The sequence below is a fragment of the Rhinolophus sinicus genome, chromosome 4 (genome assembly GCF_057876585.1).
Source record: "Rhinolophus sinicus isolate RSI-liver-muscle chromosome 4, RSI-T2T, whole genome shotgun sequence".
Taxonomy (NCBI): Eukaryota; Metazoa; Chordata; class Mammalia; order Chiroptera; family Rhinolophidae; genus Rhinolophus; species Rhinolophus sinicus.
Window position 1 is genome coordinate 111,286,893 of NC_142504.1, and position 19,464 is coordinate 111,306,356.

Consider the following 19,464-nt stretch of genomic DNA (forward strand, 5'->3'; position numbering starts at 1 on the left):
TAGGGAATTTTGTTGTCTGAGGTCTCTCCATGCATTCTGTTTCCCCAAAAAGTTATGTATGTATGGACATGGAGTATGTGTGTGTTTTTATAAAGTGAGATCCCAGATATATGTTGGAGAGTTTTGATTACATGGCTTATCTAAAATACCTTCCAAGTTAGACATTGCGTGATTTATGTCTTGAACACTATTTCAGTCTTTTGGAATTAGAAATATAGGATATTTTATAAGTTGACTACATTTTTGCAGACCACTTTTTCCTGCTTCTTTAGAATATGACACTTCAGAATTTTTACCTGTAGTATATTCTAGCTTTATTTTTATCAGCCACTATATTTAAAATTTCACAATTAGTGCCTTTAAAACTTGGCACATGATTTTATTTTAATGATAACATGATTTGTAATATTGTTTTTATCCCTGAAAATATGTGTTGTGGTACAAATAAAATATAGCCTTGAGCAAATAGTAAATCTTTAAAAATAAATAATTCTAAACAGTCAGAACATATATTTCTACAAGGTTGAGAGTTTGTTAATTTAAAAAGAAAACCCATTTATGGTAATAATTTGAATGGTACCATTCTAATAATATGTTATATGTTTTTCTGCTCTCATAAGCAGTATGCAAAATACAATTATGTGTCTTCTTAGTAATCTTAATAATCATGGGTGATCTTGAGGGACATCAATTATGAACCCACGTAAAGATTCATTGTACAGCTATCACAAAGTATGGCTCCATTATTGTAGTTATTAAACTTGCTGTTTTAGGATTTCTGCTTTCAAAAATTAATATGATGATGCAAGCTATTGTATTGCATAAATGTTCATGCACCTCTCTGTATTCATCCATCGCCACAATTTTAATTTAATGTTGGCCAGTTCTGTTAATTTAGAAACCATTTAACCAAAATATCTTAAATTATGTTTAATATGAGAGCAAATAATAGTCCCTTTGAGACTCTTTCATGAGCAGAATAATGAAACTTTTGTCTAGATATTTGGTGACATATCTCTGAAAAGTATTTTGTTTTACTTTATTTCTTAAATTTTCAGTTTAATGACAGTGTTGCAATAGGGTGAGTTGCTGTAGAGCTTATTTTTAAATAGGTGAAATAAGATCACATTACCTTTTAAGGAACAGTAAGAGAAAAATGTTACAGTTTAAGCTAAACATGATCCTACAGAACCCATTCACCTATTGTTTCCCCTGAGAAACTTGAAAACATGTATTCTCGCTATAATTTTATCGGTTGGTGTCCCCTGGTGTATTAGCTTGCTAGGTCTGCCATAACAAAATAACACAGACAGACTGAGAGGTTTAAATAACAGAAATTCAGTCCATTACGCCAGGTAAACATACAGGAAGGCTTTAATACTCAGTTGCATCAATTCAATGTCCCCAGAATAAAGCTTCAGAAAATAACAGCTCTGCATACCAAGTAAAACCTTTTTAAATTGCACTTTTGAACATATTTTTCTTAACTGTAATTAGATTAATTTGATGGTGAGATTCATTTGGATTGCATTGACTAAGAGAAAAGAGATATTTATATTACTCCATTAAATCACACAGAATTGTTTTTGGTGGAGGGTGATGGATGTGGAGGTAGAATGATGGAGTATTAGCTAGCTTACAGCAGGCCCTCTCCCAAGGAGAACAATGTTTCTTCAACTTTAGGGGTTTGACTTTTGTATTATGCAAATTAAGAGGGTTTTTACTGCTGTAAATGTGAGTTGTTTTAGGACCAGCTTTTGACATTTACCTTTGCATTTCCTTGTCCTGAAAAGAGGGAAGGTTTATTTCCCCATCCTTGGAATTTGGACTCAACAAGGTGAACTTTGGTCCATAGAGAGGCAGAGATTTTGATGGGCCAATTCGTAACAGCCTGGGCCTGAAGAATTTGTCTGTTTTTATTACTTTAGTACCTTCTGCCACTTTCAAAAGCAGGACATGCTGAGTCTAGCCCTCTGGTTCCAGAAAGAGGGTGAGATCCACAGGACGCAGAGCCACCCCAGGCAAGACCACGGGGAGTAGAGACCCTGTGAGACTGTCAGGCAGTTTTGCAGGCCCTCCTGAGACGTGCAGACAACCTGCAAGTGTCTGAGAAATGGACATTTATTATTTAACACTACTGCACTTTGTAGCAGTAGCTACCTGATGCAAGGGAAAGGGTGGACACCAGGTATTGCATTATGAAGAACCGCCCCACCTGTGCACCAGTACCCCCAGGAGAGAAATCCAGTGACTCCCGTTTATGAAAGAGGGATAGGAAGGCGTGAAGGGCCTCCCCAGTAATTAATAGTTCACACTCGAATTCTGTAAGATACGTAACTAGCGGTTTGCACATAGTGATCTTTGCTTAGGAATTAGTTACTGAGATTTTTCAGAACAAAGGGCCCTTAAGTAACTCAAGTATCTAAAAGCTCAGACCATCCTCCAAAGAGGGAAAAAACCTTATATTTGAAATATAAGGCTTTATTTCTCTTTGGAGGCTGGCTCCTAGCACCGAACTCACTTGCCAGTAATATTGTGAGCTTAAGAAGACACATAGCTTGAGTGGTGTGCAAATGTAATGCAATAAAGAAATAGCTATGATTTTGATCAGGCGAAGTGCCTGGCAGCTGGGTGTTTCTGTGGGCTGCTCTGTGCTGTCAGGAAGCTAACGATGGAGGTCTGGGCTGTGGCTTGCCCAACAGAGGGCCAGTGCTGGCACCAGACTCAGACTCTCAGAACTGCCCCCCACCCGTCCCCCCACTGCCATCTTACTTATTGTGTATCTTTGACCTTAAAGAACCTTTCAAACTGAGGGTAATTAAGACCTCATGAGTGTTTTTAATAATAAGGTAATAAAAAGAATGGGTGGAGTGACGTGTCCATTATTATCACGGCCATTTAAGGCGCCACATCTTACCGGTTGCTTCTACCCGACAGAGGGGATCTTGTTTTTCAGCTCTGCAGGTTCAGAAATTTTATGGAGCACGGACTGATTTGGTTTCCTCAAATGCACTGTTATTCCATTCACACAAAACAGATATATGCCAGAGCAGTAAATGGATTAAAGTACAATGGAGGCATCCCTGCCAAGCCAGCTGGAATTAATCACATCAGTGGTCTATTCATTTTTGTCCAGTAGGGAAATGTACATGGGAATCCAAAGCAAGACACAAAGATGGCTTGATTAATATAAAATGCAGCTAATACAGTAAATGCTTACTAGTGCCATTCAGTGTTTTAATGCCCAATCTATATTCATCTAACCAATCCCCATATCAACACTGTGATACAGAGACTATTAATAGCCCGAAAAATGAGGAAGTTAAGGTATAGTGTCTGGTTAAGTGTCTTATGTAAGTCACAGAGCTAGCAAGTGGCAGAACTAGGGTTTGAATCCATAAGTCAGATTCCAGAATCTGTACTTGTAACCACTCTTTATATAGAGTTAGTTGATACAGAGAGGTTTTTAATTGGATTAAGCCAATTGTTTTTCATAGCTCTTTATCTCTACCAAGGTGATAATGGATGTGGCAGGAATTGCTAGTTGCTTAGTCACTATGCATTCTGTCTTATTAAGAAAACCAAGTTTGCTCTGAGTTAACGATGAAACACTCTGTTTCCAGCTTCCTTTGCAGCATAGTGGCCATGTGACACCGTTTGACCAATGAGAATTCGATCTATGGGCCGGGTATTTTTCAGAAAGTTTTGCCAGCCTCATTAGCTTCCTTGCTTTGTTATCCTTCTTTTCTTCCAACATGAAACGTGGACGTAAAACTGAAGATGGAAGAGCCATCTTAAGAAAATTAGGATTAAAAACCACATGGTAAGGATGACATAGATGGAGGACAGAGTGACCTGTGACGTTAATGACAGCGTACAGCTGATACAGAGGCCTATCCTTCTTTCTTCTTGATCATTATGTAAAAAATGAGGTAATACTCAATTTTGTCTCTATATAGGCAGATACTGTGGGTCCTCCTCACTCAGCTGTAAAGTTAGAACTGTCTGCCTGTTTTATTATCTTTGTTTCCTCAGAGTCTAATACAGTGCCAGGCGAATAGGAATTACCCAACAACCTTTTGGACTTGTGAATAAATGCATGAGTCGGAATGGAGACTGCGCCGACATTGTAATCAGTGGGAAGGGACACAGCTTCTGCAGATAACAGGATCTTTTGTCAAGATCAGCTACTATCACCTCTAGTAGCTGCTGCCACTGAGAGAACAGTAAGGAAGGACTGTTAACCATAAGATGTACCATACAGGGGGGGGCTGTTGATGGGGAATTTAGTGGGAGCATCATTTAGTGTCAGGCTGGACAGTGTTACTATTTGGGATTTTCCAGGCAACTCCATCGTTTCAAAAGCAGTCACATTTGTGATTTGAAGGGAGAGCAAAGGTATTTAATCCTTCAGTATATTTCTTACTGACATAGAGTAAGGAAAACCACACTTGATGTTGGGTCTAGTGTGCTCCAAGCACTTTTCTTGCATCGTTTCATTTAATCTTCTTAGAGCAGATTGTACACTTTTCAGTTTATTGATTTGGAACTTGAGGCTCCAGTGTGAAGGTCATACACTCAGGAGGAGTATCTAGATGTTAAGCCCACCCTTTATGGGGAAGTGCACAGCCTACACCAGTTTGCCGCCACCCTCACAGTTTCTCAGGAGGTGATCTGTTAGGGCCGAGGACTTCACACCACAGACAGGGACTCAGGACAACCCAAAGATGTGCCCTTGAGACGTCGCCACGCTCTGTTTGAAGGAAGGGGAGGAGGACCCAGGACTGCATTGGTTCATCCTTGTGCATTCATCCTAACGCTCCAGATAGCACAAGCTACTTTTGAAGAAATGTTAGCTTGAAAGGAATAATGCGTTTCATCCAGGAAAGCACAGTGTTTCTTCACATAGAGACTAATTGACAATGGTTGTGAATTTTCAGCAGAGAAACTCAAGAGTGATTCCCTACGCTTTGTTTTCCATCTTCGAATTTGACCACAGACATCATTTATTCTCTGATTTCATTGTGTAGTTTATCATTGGCACCCACATTCCACACATAGGAGAGCTGTGGACTCTTAAGGCCCCTTCTCACTTATATTCTACTTCTGTGACTGGATTTTTGTCTAGTTTGGTTTCTTTATATCTTTGATTAATTATCGTGTGTGTGCCTCTCTGTGTGTATTAGGAGCCTATTCTGAAGGTTGTGGATCTATGTTCCACCCCCTGACAGGTGCCCAGGGTGCTGTTACCTGTTGATAGATTCCCCAGTCACACCATTTGCTTGCTGGCTTGTCTCTCTCACTCCACCTGCTCTGAGATTCTCCATTGCTCTGCTCTGTCTACCTGTCAAGCCATCACTTCTCTTGTATTAAACTTTCCAAGATAATTAAGCATCCAACACAAATGTGGCAAAAATAATACAGCGTAGGACATAAAACCGTAGCAGGGTTCGATAACAGTGGTGTCTCCAAGTCCTGCTCTAAAAGGAATCTCTGCTTTTGTTTATTTCACACTCCCTGTTTCCACATCACAAAGAGACAGAAGCATAAAGTAAATTGAAAACTCCATTAAAGAAACACAGCACCTGAGGGAAAACCGCTGCTTTAAAAGAACAGAGAAAAGGCCATTGAAGTCCATCTTGCTGACCCCTTTTAGATGATCAGTGTTGCAGTTTATTTGAGGACTGCCTTGAGGATATAAAAGGAACATACACTTTGCACGGTGACTTTGGGAATCTGGGGGTACAAAACCAGGCATAAAACCTAACAGTATTACCAAATGAAAGCATAAGCATAAAATGAGATCTCATATAGCAGGGAACCTCGGGAAAGGAGGTTGGAAATAATTGAGACTAAACAGAAGGAGGAAAAAGTAGTACCTCAGGAAGAATTATTATGTTGATACAAATAATACCCAAATTACTTTTTCTTAATTGCTAAATAGAATAAAATGTGCTGGTATTGTCAAACAGCAGGTTAGAGATGTGTGAACTGGGGGAAGAAGGAGTCAGTTGAGCTTTCAGAAAAAGTTTGTAGCTAATTCAGCATCACATTAAACGCACAGGGAAGCACTGAAAGGAAGAAAACAGGAAGTGTTACGAGATGATAGAAGTTTAGAAATAGTTTCTAGAAAGTCCCATTTTGTTTTTTTTAATTATATATATATATATATATATATATATATATATATATATATATATATATATAAACTGAGAAGAGAAATGAATATATATATATATATATATATATATATTCATTTCTCTTCTCAGTTTTTTTTTTTTTTTTTAATGAAAAGGTATTGCTCGCTCAGTGGTAACCTAAGTTTCCTGAGAGATTAAATTGAAATTATACGTATGAAAAACACATTTTTATGAATAATGCACATCTCCTTTCTTGATATTCATGCCAAAATTCATCACAATAAGAAAAAAAATTGGCTGACTTCTGTGTATTTCACAACAGGCTACATTTGCAAGTTCCATTCTCATGGCCCCATTCTTAGCAGAACAGCGTTTCTCTTCAACAAATATCTGGCAGAATGTCTTAGAATCTTAATTTAAGAGGTGTAGGAAAAAGGCACATTCAGGTTAAGTGACAATAAGAAAACAATTCTGGGTAGATCAGGAAATGAAATCTCAAATTCTTGGCTTCTAGCCCAGTTTTTGAAGGCTTATGCTTTTTAGAAAAAAATTAAAGAAACATAATTTAAATAGGTATTATAATTTAAAAAATATCCTTGGGCTGAGAACCAGGACTCTAGTTCTGGGTTCAGCGTTGACAAGGGCTGTGACATTGAACAAGGTACCTATCTTCCCTTGTCTGAGAGTTCAGTGGGGTCACCTCCGAACACCCGGTGAGTTGAGAATGGTTCCTTGCCTTCCATTCCCACTGAACCTACCAACTTCATTTCTGGACTGTTATTAATATCCTTATTTAATAGCTTTTTCTTTGCAATTCTTTTCCCTCGACTCTTCATTCCAATTAAATTTCTGTCTATCCCAAATAGTGGTGCCACATTCAACTCTTCCAGTACTATTTTTATTGTATACTTTCCCTATTAAGCAAACATTTAATAACCTCCCATTCCCAAGTGTTCAACTACAAAGGATGTCAACCTTACATTTAAGAAACACTTCCCCACTGTTCTTGTATTGCATCATTTCTCCACATGAACACTCGTAGTGCTCGCTTCTTTCCTTTACTTCTTGCCTCCTGAATATACAACACATTTACTAAAATTTTTGAGAAGACGTCAGCACTCTTAACCTCCTATCAAGTTTTCCTTTTGTTTTTGCTTATCCAAGTCTTCTCTACCCTTTAATACCTGGTCGAAAACTCTCATAAGTGTCAACTTCCCATCACACTGATGATTTTCTGAGCTCCTAGAGCAATTTTTTTTTTTTAATCGATTTCATTCACAGGTTTAATTATATTTTACCTTGTGGCATATTATTATTTTACTGTTATTCATATTCTTTGCCATTAAATCAAAGTTCTGCTTTTCAAAGCCTTTGGGAAATAATTTATTTCATTAAGCTAAGCTTTCTGGCTACCTGGGCATATTCCCTCCTGTTTGCCTTAACTTCTTTTCTTATTTTAACCATTGTGGATAGAAGTATTTCTAAAATAGATAATAGATTTCTATGAATTTGAAAATAGAAAATGATGATTTGACTAGTTTTTTGTTGTTGTTGTTGGCTTAGTATAATTACTATTGATATAAGTTTTTCTAGTTATATTACAGGGTTGCCTAAAATTGTAATACTTGATGAGAAATATTTGTCTACCATGTAATTTTATCTGTGTTCCATTATAGATTTTTATGGGTGGTTTGCCTTCTTATAGCAATGTTTGTTATCACCAATGACTTCCAAAGAATTTAATAATCAGATAGCCATACTTATTAAATGTTTGCATGTGTGTGTGTATATATATATTATATATATCTATATATATCTATCTCTCTCTCTCTCTCTCTCTCTCTCTATATATATATATATATATATATATATATATATATATATACACACATACATAATTATTTAGAACATATTATTTGCTTTCCTATGAAAGATTTCTATAGATATTTACCTTCCATTTTTTAGCTGAATTCAAGATAGATTCACTGTAGGACAGCCAAATTTTAAATAGGTTTGTACACATATTGTTATTTTAAACTTGCTTTGACTTATGTTTTATCTTTCCAACTCTGCCATAAGTAGCAATGCACAGTTCTACAGCTTTTAACTCTTTAAAGAATTTAGTCCAGTATTTTGTACTTTTAAGAGATGCTCAAATAGGAATTAAATTCAAGAATTATCAGACTTAAAGGTCCTTAACTGTTTAATCATTCACTTTTTAACAGATTTCATGGGGAAAGTAGTTCTTCTCACTGCAAAACTACAAAATTGCCCTGGTTGGTGGTTAGCTTTATCTTAGTGTATTCAAGGCAATCTACAACTTGTATGGAGTTTTACCTCCCAGTATCCACCTCAAACCTCTACACCAGATTTCTCTGTATTTCTATAGCTTACTTTATTTATTTATTTATTTTTAGTTTTTTTAACGAAGTTATCTTTAGCTAATAAAATTATAACTTTTAGTAATTATGATTTATTTTTTATGTTTGTTATTATTTTTCCAAAGGACATGACTTATAAATGTAAGCAAAATGGAATGTAATTCTTGTAAGCTTTGGAGTATTACCAAATACTCCAAAATAAACTCCCACCAACAGAATCAGCTCTTTAGCAGTGCTGATGACCTTGACACTGGAAGTGTTCAGTTTCTAGATCTACCCCACATTTACAGGGGCTTTTTCAGAGAGATTTCCCCAAATAACCCTAACTCCATCTGTCTCTCATTTCTCTGTTTTGTTCACCCTTTTTCATTTGTTCGCATTTGCTAACATTAGATGTACTTCATTTTTTTATCCTTTTCTAGATTGTAAGCACCACAACCATAGGATCTTGGTGTGTTTTGTTCACCTACATGTCACCAGAACCTGGGCTCCTGGTAGGCAATGAATCTTTATTTGTTGGAAAAAATGAATGAACACAGAGTTGATTCTTAAAACTGAAATTCAAGGCGTATGATGGTCCTGATATATGTGGAGTGCAATATATTAGAGAAACCATTTTTCTACTAAAAAATTGTCCCATCTTTTTTTGGCTTTTGTTGGCGGACTGTGTGACTTTGTCACTTACAAGCTCTCGGAGTCAGAGTTTTTACATCTATACTATAAAGGGTTATTCTAACACTGTCTGCTCTGTCTGCCTAAATCATGGGGTGTTGTGATGAGCAAATAAAATAATGCATGTGAATGTCCTCTGAAAAAGATAACCATTATATAAGATATTAAGGAAGGGAGTTTGTAATTTTGAGATATCAAAAAATCGAGCAACTCATTTACAGTCATAGACACGGCATTTGATAACAAAAATAGTACTTGTGCTATCACACATTTCATCTGAAAAAGATCAGCAGTGCCATGCAAGATTTTTTAAAAAACAGGAAATACTGGATAATCTCACTGAACAAAATAGAAAACTGAACAAAATGCAAAATTATTGTTCTGGATGACATGTAATCCCACTGTTGACAGGAAAGGACACACCAACTGGGAAGCTGACAGGGCTCCAATGTGAAGTAGACGTCGCAATCAGGTAAAACGGAAAAGAGATTTATGCAAAAAAAAATCTCATTCTTCTGACAAGGCTGATAAGAAGGAAGGAAAAGCTGAGCAAATAGATAAGGACTGTAGTTTGGAATTACCCAGCTAAGTCACAGCGACAGTCAGAATGGGAAGAGCATTGTCAAAAAAGCTGATTTCCGCTGAATGATGATATATTTTGCAGAGATTTAGCATGAACAGGAACAAATGCAGCATTCAGAGTCATTTCTAAAGAAAATGGTATCTGTGTGAAAAGAGAATGCTTGTTCTTTAAAATACATCCAAATGCATGGAACGAAGCACGCCTGTGTAACTGACTACTTCTCAGTAACACTGAATATTCTCCAGCTGGAAATACAGGTATCTAAGATGTCAATTTCCAGGAGCTGAGTCCATACCTGTTATACTGAGAGTGCAAATGAGCTGGGCTCTGCTCCTGCAGTCACCTGGCTTCAGATTGCTCTGTGTAGCTGGCAAGCAGTTTCTACATCAGGAAAATGAAAGAACTTACACATATTACATGCGTGGTCTTGCAAATAGTCGAAAGGTTAAGAAGTTAAGGGAGTCTAAGCCCACTTTATCTATTATATAACGAGAATTAACATATTAGTTATGTGGATATCTAACGGGATAAGTGAGCTAGCGGGTCAGACGTTGTATGTTCTCGGTCTAGGAGACAGATGTGCTCTGGAAAGAGTGCATTGAAGTGAGGAAGAATGTTTGTGACAACAGGAGGTCAAAATGATTGGTAAATGTCCCTGGAAACTTCAGGCAATGAGCAGGAAGAATGCGAGGGAAAGTTGTGTACTCACCATGACAGACTGGGTGATTTGGATTGTGTGTGCCCTTGTGTCAGATATATAATGTAAATGGGTAGGTGGACAGCTGTATTTTTTCATCTCACAAGCACAAGAGAGAAGACTAGAATTAGGTACTGTTTTTCCTTGGTTGATTGAGCTGACCTCTGCTAACTATGCTCTTGGGAAAGTGTATCAGTAAAACCCAACATACAGAAAGAAAATAGGTAACAGACTTTCTCTACCTAGCCTGGTCATGGCAGCAGGTGTGGCTCTGGAACGTAATTTAGCAGTAGCCTCTTTCTTTTGATGTCAACCAAGTTGACATTTGTGGAAACTGCAACCTAGAGTTGATGAAACAAACAAACAACACTTTCTGAAAGCACGACTAAACAAGGCAAACCTAATTCCTTACGACTGAAATCTTTACTTTGGCTATATCAAGTCTGTGCCATAACCTAGGATGGATGCAGCAATAACAAAATAGCACCAATATCATGAATTAATTAACAGAAAAAAAGTATTTTATATGGAACCATTTGTTGGCCTCAGCCACGAGAGTCTTTCTCACTGAGGATTTTCAGGTGGAAAGTAGGAGTTGTTTTCCAATGTATTTTGCCCTCCTCCCTGTCAAACCTTCTCCCTACCATTCATAATTTTATGGGGGGGAGGAGGGAGGGAAGAGAGAGAGAGAGAGAGAGAGAGAGAGAGAGAGAGAGAGAGAGAGAGAGAGAGAGATTGAGATCTTCTATGAGAAACTCATTTGAGAGAAATTGTTTGTCATAGAAATGGGGGCAAATTGTTTTGTCTGTATCATGAAGCACCATCTCAGTGTAACACTAAGGATCTCAGCGATTGCCAAATTGATTGAGCTTATAAAAGACTAGTAGCAAATTATTTTATAATCTCTTGCCTGGAATTATTTTTACTCCAGAAATTGGTAATTCAGTGTGGGGGGTGTACATCACCAAATTTATATACCTCTCCCAAAAACAGGTATATTTTATATGTGTTATAGGTATATATGGGGTATATCTATTTTTATTACTGTAGTTATACCTATAATTATCTAGCCATATTATAAAATAAAAGATGGGAGAAAGATTGAGTTACATTTATGCAACTGAATTCTCCATCCAAATGAAACCAATTACAAATGTTTCATATACTTTTTTCCCTGAGTATTTGTTAAAGTAAAAACGTTGTCTCTGCCACAATTATAATTCACCTAAGAAGCTTAGTACATGGATCATAGTGTCAGAGAACTGGGTTCAAGACTCACATTTGTATTTGAATGTCTGAAGTACCTTATAAAAATATTTCAACTCCTTATGTATTGGCTAATACATCTGTAAAAATCACCATAAGAACAGTATCATTGTCGAGATGATTTAAAGAGAAAATGAACTTTAAACACTGACAGGTACCGGTGAGCTCGGTTAAGGCTGACGTCCCATAATCTGGTTTCCCAGCATGCGAGCTGGTGTCCTGCAGCTCCCTACGGGAAGCTGCTCAAACCCAGTCCTGAGGCAATTGTCCCAGTGCACTGCACAGCTGGACTCCGTGAGTTCCTGCAAAGGAGCACTGCCCTGGCTGATCAGCTGTGTGTGCTGTCAGCCTGTGTCCCTGTGGCACTGTAATCTGCTCCGGCTGCTGTAACAAAACACCAAAGGCTGGGTGGCTGATAAAGAGCAGAATGGATGCCTCATGTTTCTGGAGGCCGGAAGTCTAAAATCCAATGTGCAAACTACACACACACACACATACACACACACACATACACACACACGTACGTACACACGTACACACACGTGCACAAATACACACACATACACACATACACACACACATATACACACATGCACACACAGCATTTGCTTAGCTTGTCTATAATTTTATAAGTTGATTGATTAATAAAATAGACATAGTTTACATATAGTCATATGTATTAATGTACGGTATGATTCTAACTATCCTTTGAATTTCTTTATTAAAGCCCAAATTAAAGAATATTTCATATATGCTAAAGTGAATAAGATAGGTAACAATCGACAATTGTCACAGATTTTCATTCCTGTAGTGGAAAGACGAATATGTAAACAGCACGTTTTTGCTTAATTTTGTGCTTTGCTAGGTATGCTGCATTATTACACAAGCCCAAAGAATCACTGTTTTACCAAATTACACAGCTGCGTGAAAAGTATCAACTCAATTCATAGCCACAAGAGTCAAACCAACTACGTGATTTTTGTTTTTCATTCAGAGAGGGTGTCATTCTGATGAAATTGGCTTTAAGGCTACACCATAAATTCTTAAAACTTGTCAACTAGAGTTGTCCTGTTCAGCCTGTACCAGACTGTGCAGCATAATGTGTGGCGTAAAGTGTAGATTGCTTATAATCAAGTAAAATAGCCTAATGACCACTTCTGTTTTTTCCTTAAGTTTGAGAATAAACATTTAAAAGTTATTTATCTGTACAACACGGCCTCTCTGAACAAACATACATTCATAATAGAGTGTTTCCTTTTCTGTGTCCCATTAGATTAGCCAGATACATATAAAAAAAAAGCTAATTTACTTCAAAGGCACAGGAAAGAGCATTATCTGTGTTTTAAAGGACGATGTACTTTGACAAATGAAATAACCCCAAGTTTACTTTACTCTGTTTATATTCTGTCCAGTCAATAAACAAGATCATTTTGCAAAACATATGCTCCAGATAAAACCCAAATCCCTCAAATACAATTTAAGATACACGATAGGTGGACACCAAGCATTCTGCATCAATTCTTTGGGCAGCAAACACCTCTGTGAAGCAAGGGGATAGTTGGCCAGAATGCAGTAAAGATGATGGGGCTAACTATGCCTGGTGAAAACACAGTGAGATGGGGGTGAAAGGCAAATGTCAATAAAATAGGAATCAAGAAGTGATGAGTGGAATCAGTATGGTCATATAGTCCTTAGACATAGACAATTTTATGGCTACCAAGGCTTGTTTTGGAGATGGCTTGGGAAATCTTTTGTAGGAATCGTTGGTGGCGAACCAATACATTAGTGTAATAACCCATCTATTCTGGGTAACTGATGTACATCGTGTTCATGTTCTTATAAATAACGTTGAATAGAGTTTCAGTTAGTTGTTTGCATCTCTGTGGAGTTAGAATAACTGAACGCAAAGTGAAGACAGACACCAAACATGCTGTTGGTGCATCACCAGAGCCTGGATGAAGGAAGAAACAACGGTAGACTGAGGTTAAGGATTTAGCACACTGAAAGCAAGAACACCGGGAATAGAGACTGAAGCAAATATTGACAGATTCTAACTAATAAATAGTAAAACACAGACCAACAAGGTAGTAAACATATCCTTAAATTCAGTCAAAGATGTATGACTAACTTCAGGCTGACATGGAAACTCCGTTAGGACCCTATAATCTCATCACCAGAGAGATTGATCCTTTGTATCTTCAAGGTGCAATATTCTAAGCCCAGTGTCTGACACTGATCAGAAAACCAAACAACTGAATACCTCCAGGATAAGTATCCTGAGAGGTATATTTAACAAATATCTTAGAATATTTTCATTGACTGTATAATAAAGCTTAGGCAATAATCCCAATTATCTACATGTGAAATTTTTTACACCACTTGTAGAAAGACTCACTGAGGAAATATAAGAAGTACTTCAGAGGGATTATTTACCACCTGGTCACATTATAACACTTTGGATCAGAAACATTTATTCCACAGAAAGAAAATTATCATGTTTTGAGAAACTAATTGTTGGCTTTTCTACAAGTACCTTATTGACCTAGCTGGAGTTAATGAAAATGTTTAACTAAGGTGCGTCCTGAAACAGAATCATCGTGTTTTTTCCAAAAAATTCTGGCACTTTCTTAATTGCTTTGGGGCTCGAAGATTGATTTCACATCCAAGGATGGTGAGCTTGTACTAAATTTGGCTATGGGTCAGGAGAAGGGGAATCTGAATAAATGTGCTGAGATTTATTTCCATAATTATGTTGGTTGAATTTGACCCAAGATAGCTCATAAGACTGAGTCCCCTGATGGAGAGTAGTAGATTTGCCAGGTGCGAGTCCTTAAGTTTTCCCTTAAGGAAACTCTTTGACCATTCTACCGTCAATAAATCTGGAAATCTGTCAAATTTGATGAGTTAGCCCAATTCTGATATCAATACATTATAGCCATTCAGTAAACCAATGAAAGATAATGTGTCATGATGGAAAGAACTGTGGCCAGACAGTCGTAGCTACAAATCTTCTCTCTTCTTCACAATAACTGAACTTTGGCAAGTTATTCAACTTCTGTAAGCCTCACTTTCCTCCTGTGTGCAATGGAGGTAACACTACCTGTCTAGAAAGTAGGAACAATGTGGCAGACACAGGGGCAACAAGTTGCAGCAAAACTCCAGGAAAACCCACTGAGGCAGTGGGTGTCCTCCGTGGCTGTGGCTTGGCATCACCTGGGGAAGCTTTTGAAGCGACCTATGCTCAGGCTCTACCCCAGAGCAATTATAACATAATGCCGGGGAGCCAGTAACCTTTCTGTATCTGCTAAATTCAGAAGTGCCCTGGGTAATTCTAACATGCAGGCATGATCTACCTCAGGATAGAATGTCACCCGTAGCTTAGAGGAAGCACAGGGATCACCGCCCTTCTAGTCCCAAATGCCAGTCTGTAGACGTTTGCGTCAGAATCCCTTTGGAAACACACTACACATACACATTCTCTCACCTCCTTTCAGAATTGCGACATTAGAATCCCCATGGGCGTCCTGGGAGCCTATACTGTTAACAAGATCCCCAAGCCATTCTGCTGAGTTATAGTTAAAGCCTACCCATCCAAATGAGTTTCCCTGCCCATTCTCATCTTACAAATGAGCAAAGGGAGACCCAGAGAGCAGAAATGACTTGTTCCAGGTCACCCCGCTGTCAGTTAATGGCAGTCATAACAATCCAATTCTCCAGGCCCTCAGTCTAGTTCTATTGCTAATGCACTGCTTTGACTGCTATGTTGATGGGGATTAAAAATAAGATCTGTAAAACTAACTCCTGATTTCATAAAAACAGTGCCTGCACATAAAGGAAGCACAGTTGTTGAAAACAAAAGTGAGTCTTCGGGAGCCAACCAAGTTTAAAGTCCTAAAAAAAAAAAAAGAAAGTACCACGTTGGAACTGCATGGCGAATTAACAGATTCTTCTGAATCACAGCCTCCAACTTGACTGGGCCTCTAAGGAAAAATGTGAAGCGACAAAATCACGTCACTTTTTCTTACTCTGCTTGGTTGCACAATAATTCTCTGTAATATCTGGACTTGCCAGGTGCGAAGATGAGATTACACTAAAGGCAGTTGCCCATCTCCTCTTTTCAGTGATCAAAACAAAGTCTTTTGTTTCTTTGAAATCAGCACATCAGACCCTCCAGCCAGCTCTGCCAGGATGATTGACAGGTTGCCTCATTCAGACCGGCGGCTCAAAAGACAGCCTAATGGCAGTGTATATCGAATCATCTTGAGACACCAAAGAGAATAGAGCGGGAGTGTTAGCACCTACTGCCATTTGCATTCATGTCACAGACCAAAGTGCAGAGGAGACAAAAACTGCTACATGAACCGATCAGGACATTCAAGATCAGAAGTCATTGCTGCCTGAAGTATTTGGGTAGGAAAGACTAGAAAAGTTCCTGTTTATATGTTGTTTTACTTACATCACCGCTGGATGCATGGCGATATATTGAAATATTTTTAGGATGTACCAGAGGTACTTGAATTAGGTTGCTCTCACAAAGAAATACAAGGAACACAACTTTTAATATAGGAAAAGAAACAAAATCCTAATTATCTAACCAGATAGAAGGAGAAATGAGCATTTCAACTGAGTTTAATTAATTGTTTTGTCTAAATTATTGCTAGAGAGATTCCGTTTGCAGATATAAAGACTGAACTATAGCTCTAGGTTTATAAAGCTCAGCCACCTGTTCTGGTTTAGGCCAGTTTCCTCACAAAATATTGCAGAGTTGGACTATGTAATTATTTCCACTTCGAAATAGTGCTTTTTGTTAACGACTCATTCATTTTTACGTTAATTATGAAATCTACAATTTAGTTTTCTTAGAAATAGCCAAATGCAATAGAGCAGGGTATTTATATTTTATGATAGAATTTCTGAAACATAAAATAATATAATGAGTGTGCTTTATTTCAAAAGTCAAAGGCTTTATTCCTTAGAAAAATAAAGTGTGTGTGTGTGTGTGTGTGTGTGTGTGTGTGTGTGTCAATAAGCGGAAGGAAGAAAGAGGATGTCGCACTAAAAATACCTGCATTATTCTTAAGTAATCAAGTTGGATTATTGACGTAATGAATTAATAGAAAAATTAAAAAAAAACAACAACAACTATGAAACATGCCTAAAAAGCTTCCATCTGAAAAATGACAATAATTGTTCTGGGAAATTAGTGTCACTATTACTAGATACGTTGGAGGGGAGAGGGTGATAGACAAACAAGTTCAAGTTTATAAGGATATGGGACCTTGTACTACCCTTGCTGAATTTCTTCCTTGAAGCAGTAAAAGTTATGAATCTGTAATGATTTGAGAAAACGTTTTTTTCTACTTTCGACCCCACTACTTTTATATTTTAGTATGTGAATTCAGGTACATAAAATACAAAACAGAAGATTTCAGTGTTTCGATTTTTTTTTCCAAAAAAGGTTTCTCAATGTATGTTTTGCCCAAGAACTGCTAAGCATTACAAAACCTGTAAAATTTCATGGAGACGAGGAAGAAATGGGTGCTATTGAGATCATATGCATATTTGGCTTGGTAAACTGGACTGTATTAACAAAGACAACAAAGATTCTTAATTGGGGAAGGGATGGGGCTCGCCTACCTCACCACCCGTACATCACCCCCTACGTGAAGCAGAAGCTCAGTCGGGGAAGATTTTTCAAACTACACTGCTCTTCTCACCTCTTTCTTCCTCTGCTCTTTCCTTCGCCCCTTAAAAGTCATTGACTAAGGAGAGATGTTTCAGCTGGAATGTAGGTATGTGAGTGGAATAGGGCAGAACATGATGATGAGTTTAACTGAATTTCTGAAAGACTTTTCCTGAGTCTTTGGGATTGGAGAGCACTGTTCAATCCAAGTGGGCAACAAGTGTTTGGATAGTGCATTTCTGGTGAATTATAAGGGGACAAGAAGTTTCTTTTGTGTCCCTGCAACAAGAGACCCCATGGTAGAGCCCAACGTGAAGAAGGCAGCCTGGGCAAGTGTGCCTGTGGCAGTGATACAATTTCATGTGGCCTTCTGCCCTCAAATTTAACTAGACACACTCAGAGCCAAACAGGTTTGCAATATTTATGATTTTTATGCAGTCGCTAGAGGATGCATTTGTTTAATTTGCTTTGAACACCACCGCCAACACCACCCCCTTCATCATCATGAGCATCAACAGCGACTGAAAACAACCTTTGGGAGGCTGTAGAACTCATAGGCATTGAGGTTCAGAATTTTAATAAAGAAACCACAAAACACGTGAAGGTCTGGTCAGTATCTTTACTAGCTTCCAAGGGAAGAGAGTCAAAGGGTCTCTCCAGCACATCAATTTTATTAGTCCATTGTATTAAAATTCTACGTGGAAATCAGTGTTGATCAGGCAAAACTGCCATCCGTCTTTAGTAAAGCAGCTAGATGGAGGAAGATTATAAAGTTTTCCTTAAATTAGCTCTCCTTTGACCGTTTTGAGCCTGTAAATACAAACCCTATATTATTTGGTCGAGATCTGCTTAAAGAAACAGGAAAATATAAATTATCTGAGACTTGAATAAATTCCATATATATTTTATTACAGAGGTCTGGTGAAGAAATTACCGTTGCGAAAGGTAGCTATCTGGAATTTTTACAGTATCTGTTACTAGATGCAAAATGCAGACATCACCTTTGGAAAGCAACAGGGTAGTGGATATAACAGCTACAGGGCACAAGTCCAATATAACATAATTTAATACCTGGCTAGAGTATTTTAATATGGGTTTAACACACTTTGTCTCATTCTTTCTTTCAATATTATGTATTGGTTATTATTGCACTTTACTTATTAAATGAAAATCATAATATATATTCTCAAATGTTCCTGATAGATGGTTCACATCCATTCCAACATCGAGTGAACTCTTAGAATTTCTTATCCTTTCCATTATTACCAATAAGCAGTATAGGCTCAGCCCTGGATATTAGCATCTGAATGGATCAGATGCTAATATTCTTTTGAATAATCTCTTTGCAGTGACTAGAACAGAGGGTGCTTCTGTGTTCACACACTAATCATATTCAGACACCCATGTCAAGGGAACCTGTGTTGTCGAAGACAAGATGGGATTGAAAAAAAAAACAAAAAAACACCTTGCTTGGAATCCTAGTTCTGCCACTTACTGACTTTGGGACTTCTCATGCGTACTTTTTCACCTTGAACTTTTGTTTTTCATTTGTTTGTGTGTTTGTTTCTTCAATGTAAATGGGAATTCTACCATTAAAGCACAAAAAGTTCTTAGTGGGGCATGACTATGCACCAGACATCATACTAAACCATGGGGACATTAATGAGCAGAAGAATTAAACCCTCTACCTGCATAGAATTAGGATTAGAGGAAGATTCAGGCAACCAAATAAGCAAAACGAGGGAAGGTTAGAAAGTAATGTGGGAGCTTAGAGCAGGGGCGAGTGACCTAGTTTTTTGAGGAAAAGAAGATTTCTACACACACACACACACAAAAAAATATTAAAGCTGAAACTTCAAAGGATGAAAAAAGATAATCAGGAGATTAGAAATTTGAGTAGGAGATTATGTCTCAATCTGATAAGCACAACTGTGGGGAATTGGGGGGTATAAGAAGGACTGAAAATATTCACTTTAGTTCGTGTACAGAATTTTTTTAAAAGATGAAATATATATTGCGAATGAAGAGAAATAACTTCCTTT

General features: G+C 37.6%; 1 long non-coding RNA gene across 2 annotated transcripts in view; it reads left to right on the plus strand.

Annotated features, from left to right (window-relative positions):
• LOC141573128 (uncharacterized) overlaps positions 1-19,464 on the plus strand; it is a 215,594-nt gene that overhangs the window by 66,543 nt on the left and 129,587 nt on the right. Inside the window, exon 6 of one of the 2 annotated variants that reach the window (XR_016021210.1) lies at positions 4,036-5,878. The exons of the other annotated variant lie outside the window; for it this stretch is intronic. This is a non-coding gene — a long non-coding RNA (uncharacterized LOC141573128). Of the gene's footprint in view, positions 1-4,035; positions 5,879-19,464 lie in introns of those variants that run through there. 2 annotated transcript variants of the gene reach the window in all.